This window comes from Otolemur garnettii, unplaced genomic scaffold (assembly GCF_000181295.1).
Source record: "Otolemur garnettii isolate 467f Iridium unplaced genomic scaffold, OtoGar3 scaffold00046, whole genome shotgun sequence".
NCBI classification, from domain to species: Eukaryota; Metazoa; Chordata; class Mammalia; order Primates; family Galagidae; genus Otolemur; species Otolemur garnettii.
Genome location: NW_003852441.1, coordinates 12,224,926 through 12,231,921, shown reverse-complemented (window position 1 = coordinate 12,231,921; position 6,996 = coordinate 12,224,926).

Here is a 6,996-nt window from a genome sequence, read left to right as displayed (position 1 = left end):
TGTACCAATTCCACCATTTCCTTATCCAGTTAGTGTGAAATGTAGCATTTGCTTTTTGTTTTGGTAGAGTGCCGTGCCATTATAGCTTGCAGCAACCTCAAACTTTGGGCTCAAGTGATTCTCTTGCCTCAGCCTCCCAAGTAGCTGGGACTACAGACGCCCACCACAATGCCTGGCTATTTTTAGAGACAAGGTCTCATGCTGGCTCAGGCTGGTCTTGAACCTGTGACCTCAGGCAATCCACCTGCCTCAGCCTCCTAGAGTTCTGGGATTACAAGCATTAGCCACTGCGCCCAACCAGAAATGTGGCATTTGAACCAGAATTTTTGAGAACTATCATTTCAGGCTTTCAGAATTGAGAAAGATCACACAAAAGAAATAAATTTTTATCATTTGGCTGGGCCTGGTGGCTGATCCCTGTAATCCCTAGCGCTTTAGGAGACAGAGGAGGATTGCTTGAGGCCAGGAGTTAGAGACCAGCCTTAGGAACACAGTGAGACCCTGTCTCTACAAAAACTAGGAAAATTAGCCAGTTGTGGTGGAGTGCACTTACAGTCCCAGCTACTCAGGAGGCTGAGACAGGACTGCATGAGCTCAGGAGTTGGAGGTTTCAGTGAGCTATGATGATGCCAGAATGACAGAGTAAGACACTGTTTCATCATTAAAGGTTTTATAAAAAAAGTGATGTGGGCTCTGTTCCTATAGCTCAAGTGGCTAAGGCTCCAACCACATACACCTAAGGTGACAGGTTCAAATCCAGCCTGGGCCCGCCAAACAACAATGATGGCTGCAACCAAAAAAAAAAAAAATAGGCAGGCATTGTGGTGGGTGCCTGTGGTCCCAGCTACTTGGGAGGCTGAGGCAGGAGACTCGCTTGAGCCCAGGAGTTGGAGGTTGCTGTGAGCTGTGATGCCACATCACTCTACCCAGGGGTACAGCTTGAGGCTCTGTCTCAAAAAAAAAAATTAAATTAAATTTTAAAAAGTGATGTGATAATGGATTGAATAATAAGTGTCCCACTGCCACATCTTTTCTCAGATTTGAAACTGCTCCCTGGTTAGCTACTAAATTCCTCTGTAGACTTGATATAGGACATCTGGATTATTTGATTTGACACCCCCATGTCATTTGACATGACATGGCCGTTGGCTCCAGGTAATTAGTCCAGTGCTAGTCAGCTGACCAGACAGAGCCAATCAGTGCATTTTCCAATATGCACTGTGACATCAGCTTAGCTCACAGCAACCTCAAACTCCTGGGCTCAAGTGATCCTCCTGCCTCAGCCTCCCCAGTAGTTGGGATTACAAATGCCCACCATGATATCTGGTTAATTTTTCTATTTTTAGTAAGGACAGGGTCTCACTCTTACTCATGTTGGTCTTAAACTCCTGAGTTCAAGGGTTCTTCCCGCCTCAGCCTCCCAGAGTGCTAGGATTACAGCCCGCTGTGCCCAGCCAACAAAGTATTGTAAAGATTTGACCTGAAGGGCAAAGAAATCGATCTTCAATAAGGGAAAAGAATTAGGCAGATGCTCTGAAAGAAGCAGAGCTCATAAGCAAAGAAAACTTCCTCGCTGGGAGCATTGTCTCACACATGTAATCCTAGCACTCTAGGAGGCTACGGCAGATGGATTGCTTGAGCTTAGGAGTTGGAGACCAGCCTGAGAACAAGACCCTGTTTCTACTAAAAGTAGAAAAACCGAGGCAAGCGGATCACTTGAGCCCAAGAGCTGGAGGTTGCTGTGACCTACGATGATGATGCCACGGCACTCTACCCAGGGTGAAGCTTGAGACGCTGCCTCAGAAAAAAAAAAAAAAAAGAAAAGAACTTTCTGGGTCCTCTACAAAATATCAGTCCCCATTTTGACACAAGGCTCAGCTGCAACCCAACCCTGCCCAGAGACCCCATGAGATATCTCACTATCCTTCTAATAAAGTACCTTCTCTACATAAGGTGGTTCCCATTGATTTTTGTCATTTATAGCCAAAACAGTCCCAGCTAATGCCCTGGATCCATTTCTGGAGCCTATTCCATATCATGGACTCATTGGCTCATGTCTATGCCAGTGCCAATTTTTATTTGGATAACCTCAAATGTATAGATTAATGTAGGTAAAATTGATGTCATAGCACAATTGAGATACCATAGCCAAGAATAAGTTGGCTGTAAGCAAGTATGTTTCTGACCTTCATTAGCATTTCACGGCTGTTTTCATGCTCATCTCACACATCTCTGAAGTTCATTCCCAGGTGTTTTATGTTTTGGTTGCTGTTCTGTGTCTTCATCATTCTTCCTGGAGTTTGGGCATAGAGCCTTGTAGTAGACAGCTCCAGTATCCAATGTCACATCCCTTGACCTATTGATTTCAGCCACAGCAAAAATGGACAGGTCCAGGGGAGCTCACACTGTTTCTTGTGCTGACAACATCCCACTTCAAGCACAAGCCATGCTCCCTGCCCCAGAGCTTCCCCTGGTGCCAACGAGGGTGTACTCTGGCAATATAGGTGCAGCCCAGAACTACCAGGGAGTTCACAGCCATAGGGAGGGGAGCTGGAGGGTAAATGCTCCACATCCCTCCTTTAGGTCAACCATCTGTTGCACAGGAGATTCTGCTGAGCCCACAACACCCAAAGCATGCAACAACCCTGACAATGCACCCCTGTTAGGCTTTCCTCCTTCCCCATCTCACTACCTCCTCTCCTCTCCTGCTTTCTAGGATCAGTTCTCAAGAAAACTACCTCCCGGGTGGAGCCTGTGGCTCAAGGAGTAGGGCACCAGCCCCATATACCGGAGGTAGTAAGTTCAAACATGGCCCCGGCCAAAAAAAGAAAAACAAAAACTGCAACAACAACAACAACAAAAAAAAAAAGAAAACTATCTCCCTCAAGTCCTCTCAGGCTGTGCTTTTAGGAGACACCCAAACTGAGATAGACTTCCTATGGAACTTTGACTCATATCAAGACAATTGAGTTTTACAGGAGAATCGCTTGAGCAGTTGGTTTCCCTACTGCCAAGAAACTTCACACACACCTCTATACAGCTGGTGAGCAGAGCTGGCACATCTGGCCTAAAGTTGGCAGCCCCTGCTCTGTGTGGCTTCAGGTAGAGAGAGTGAGCTACTGTGGGATAGTCCTCCAAGCAGCGGCTACAAGGACAGGCAGGAATAGTTTAATGGGATCTCAGAACACCAGGGGTGGGGGAATCAAAAAGCCCTGATGACATGGTTTTCTTTCCTCCAACCCTCCTTCCCAGCATGCGTACTCACGCACACTTGGGCACGCACACACAGGTCGTGTGTAACCCACATGTTCCTGCATTCTTCCACTTCAGGTGTCTCACCACTCTCTCTAATACCTGCCAGAGACTTAAAAGCCCACAGAACTGCAGCCCCCTGGTCTGCCTCACCCCAAATCCCAGCCCTGCCCCTCACTTTATACCTCAAGCACAATTAACTCAAGGCAACAAAGGGGAAGATTAGACAGGGTCTGGAGAGGGGCCAGGGGAACAAGTGACGGTTTTTTGATGGGAAAATCTTTGAAATGGCAAGAATTCATTGAGGGGGAGCAGAAAAGTACACAAGAGAAAAGCAACAACCATTGGTGTGGGGTTAGAAAACGTGTAGCTATTGTGGGGCTTTTGAGGGGCACTACATAGATGGGATCATATTATGTACACTAGACCCTCCAGAGTTGATTACCTCCCTACATTGACCACATTCTTAACTTGACCTGATTTTAATAGACCACACATGCACTATGCGGTTCCTTATGTTGACCACCTCCGTTTGTTTGTTAGCTGCCTGGGAGGACCTGCCTTGCTTTCTGCATTGCTGCCCTGGGGGATGTTGGTGCAGCCAGAGGAGAGCAGATGAGGGCTGGAGAGCCAAATGTGTGGAGAAGGGGAAGCAGGACGGAAGCCCATGGGTCCCTAGTTAGTTGAGAGAGACTGTGGCACAGCCCCCGCTGCTGCCCGAGCCACCTCTACTTTCTCCTCATTTCGGGGTGCAGTGCTGCTGGTGTGAGGCTGCCCTTGGGCGCACATACAGCTTCTGGGTCTGGGAGTGGCTCCGGGGCAGGGTTCTTTCATTCAGGGCTGAAAGGGGGAAAAAAAACCCATTTCCTAGGCCTGGTCAATTTCATATAAGTTTTCTAGGCCTAGGAAATTTCATGAAGGGAACTGCACTGGTATTTTTCTCTGAGCCCAAGTGGAAAGGATTGTATCCATTGGTCAATACATTCATTAACCTTGCCCAGGAGAAGGGATTGTATCCATTCATTTGTTAGGGCACAAAGGACTCAAGGGGGAGAGATTTTCCACTTGGGTTTTTCCCTCTGCCAGAAGCTCTGGTGCTTTTTCTGTATTCTTTTCTATAAAATAAATCATGTCTTACCACTGATTTATGTTCCATGGATTCATTCTTCGAATCCCCAAGACCAAAGACCTACTGAAGAAGAAAATTCCAGTAACACCTTGGGTGGTCAACTTACAGAGGTTCTACTGTATATTATTTTTCAGCTTACATTTTTTACTTAATGCTTAAAGATCATAAACACAAGCCTATAATCCCTCCCAGCAATCTGGGAGACCAAGGCCAGGAGACCACTTGAAGACAGGAATTCAAGATCAGCCCGGGCAATATAGTGATAATATATAGAGACACAAGGAGCTGCTTTGGACAATGCTATGGGCATTGCAATGAATATCATCACAGTGTCCCCTAATGGATCTGTGAAAGAATCTCTCTGGCATATATACCTAGGATTGTGGGGGTCATAGCATCTATGTATTCTTAATCCCACTAAATATTTTGGGGTTTTTTAAAATCACAGTCTCACTCTGTCACCCTGGGTAGAGTGCTGTGACCATCAGCCTAGCTCACAGAAACATCAAACTCTTGGACTCAAGCAAACCTCTTGTCTCAGCCTCCCAAGTAGGTGGGAATACAGGTCCAGCCACAACGCCCAGCTACTTTTTCTATTTTTAGTAGAGGTGGGGTCTCACTCTTGCTCAAGCTGCTCTCAAACCCCTGAGCTCAACTGATCCACCTGCCTCAGTCTCCCAGAGTGCTAAGATTACAGGCATGAGTCACCAAGCCCGGCTCCACTAAATATCATGCAGAACAGCTATTCCAATTTATTTGCCATCAGCAGTGCATAACGTTCTCATTTCCCCCACATCTTTGGCAGCACTCAACTTCTTCCCTTCCGGTCAATGAGATGGGTATAAAGAGATGTCTTGCTCATGTTTTAAACTGTATTCTCTAGTTACTAATGAGCATGAGCATAAGCATGTCTTCCTGTGAACATGAGCTCACTGGGCTCCTTGTTTGTGAACTGCCTGTTCATGCCTTTTGCTAGTTGTTAATAGGTTTCCCATTTCTTCATCTCTGGGCTCCTTCAGTGCTGAATGTCTTCCACGATTTGTCCTTACAGATCCACTCTGCACCCTTCTCCATATAGTTCTGTGGCCTGGGAGGCTTGTATCAAATTGTTCCTTTGCCATCTGGCTTCCAGTCCTAGGAGGAGATGAGAGAGTGGAAGAGGAGAGAAATGAGAATGTTTATTCCCCCAGCCCCTTCCCTGCTGTGGGCCAGAGCCTCCTGCAACTAAAACCCACTGCTCTTGTAGGGAGGCTCACAGAACCTCCTAGGTTCCTAGGTTCCTGGAGGTGATAATTCTGGGATATCTGGGTGCTTGCCCTATTTCTTGTGGCTTAATCCTTTTTACACTTTTGTAGATAGTCCCTTTATTAAAACATCCTCCAATAACCCATTTTGAGTGTGCCATCTGCTGCTTGCCAGAAGCCTTATACGTTGTCCCATTGAACTGAAATTTCAAGTTTTCACACAATTTCACTACCTTTTTTTTAGCTTTTTGTTAAGTGCTTTGGAAGCCTTGTTTTTAGGCTTCAATTTCTCTTTCTTTTCTTTTCCTATTAGTTCTATAGTTTTTTACCTTTTGTATTTAGGTTTGCAATCTACCTCACATCCACATTTTGTCTGTGATTTTTGGTATTAATCCAATTTTATTTTTCTTCATATAGACAGCCAGTTTTCCCAATAATGTCTTTCCTCTACTAACTTGAGACAGGCCCTTTGTTGTATAATAAGTTCCTGTTTACACTAACTTCTGTTTCTGAACTCTCTATTCCATAACATTGGTTTATTTGCCTATTCTTGTATCATTACTACACTATTTATTACTATGACTTTGTAATATATTTTAATGTGTAATAAGGCTAGTTCTCCCTTCCCCCATTTTTACCCTTTTTTCCCCTCAAATTGACTTTTATCTTGCCATATATACTTTTGAAAGCAGTTATTCAGTCAGTTGTAAAAATCAAGCTGATTGGCCAGGCCCAATGGCTCACGCCTATAGTCCTAGCACTCTGGGAGGCCAAGGCTGGAGGAGTCAGGAGTCTGAGACCAGCATAAGCAAGAGAGAGACTCTGTCTCTACTAAAAATAGAAAAAATTAACAGAGCATGATGGCACACACCTGTAGTCCCAGCTTAGGCATGAGGCTGAGGCAGGAGGATTGAGGTTAAACTCTCAAGTTTGAGGTTGCTGTGAGCTACGGTGATGCCACTGCACTCTAGCTGGGAAGATCAAGCAAGACTCTGGCTCACAGAAACCAAAAATGCAGCTGATTAACCAAAGTACAGTTTTTAAAAAATTTTGAAAAAAACCCAGCTAAAAAATTTATTGCATTGAATTTATATATTAATTTGGAAAGAATTTAAATTTTTTCTTGTGTATATCACAATCTCTCTCTCTCTATATATATATATATTTTTTTTTTTTTTTGAGACACAGTCTCACTTTGTTGCCCTCAGTAGAGTGCGGTGACATCATAGCTCACAGCAACCTCAAACTCTTGGGCTCAAGCAATTCTCTTTCCTCAGCCTCCTGAGTAGCTGGGACTACAGGTGCCTGACACAGCAGCTATTTTTTTTTTTTTTTGAGACAGCCTCAAGCTGTCCCCCTGGGTAGAGTGCT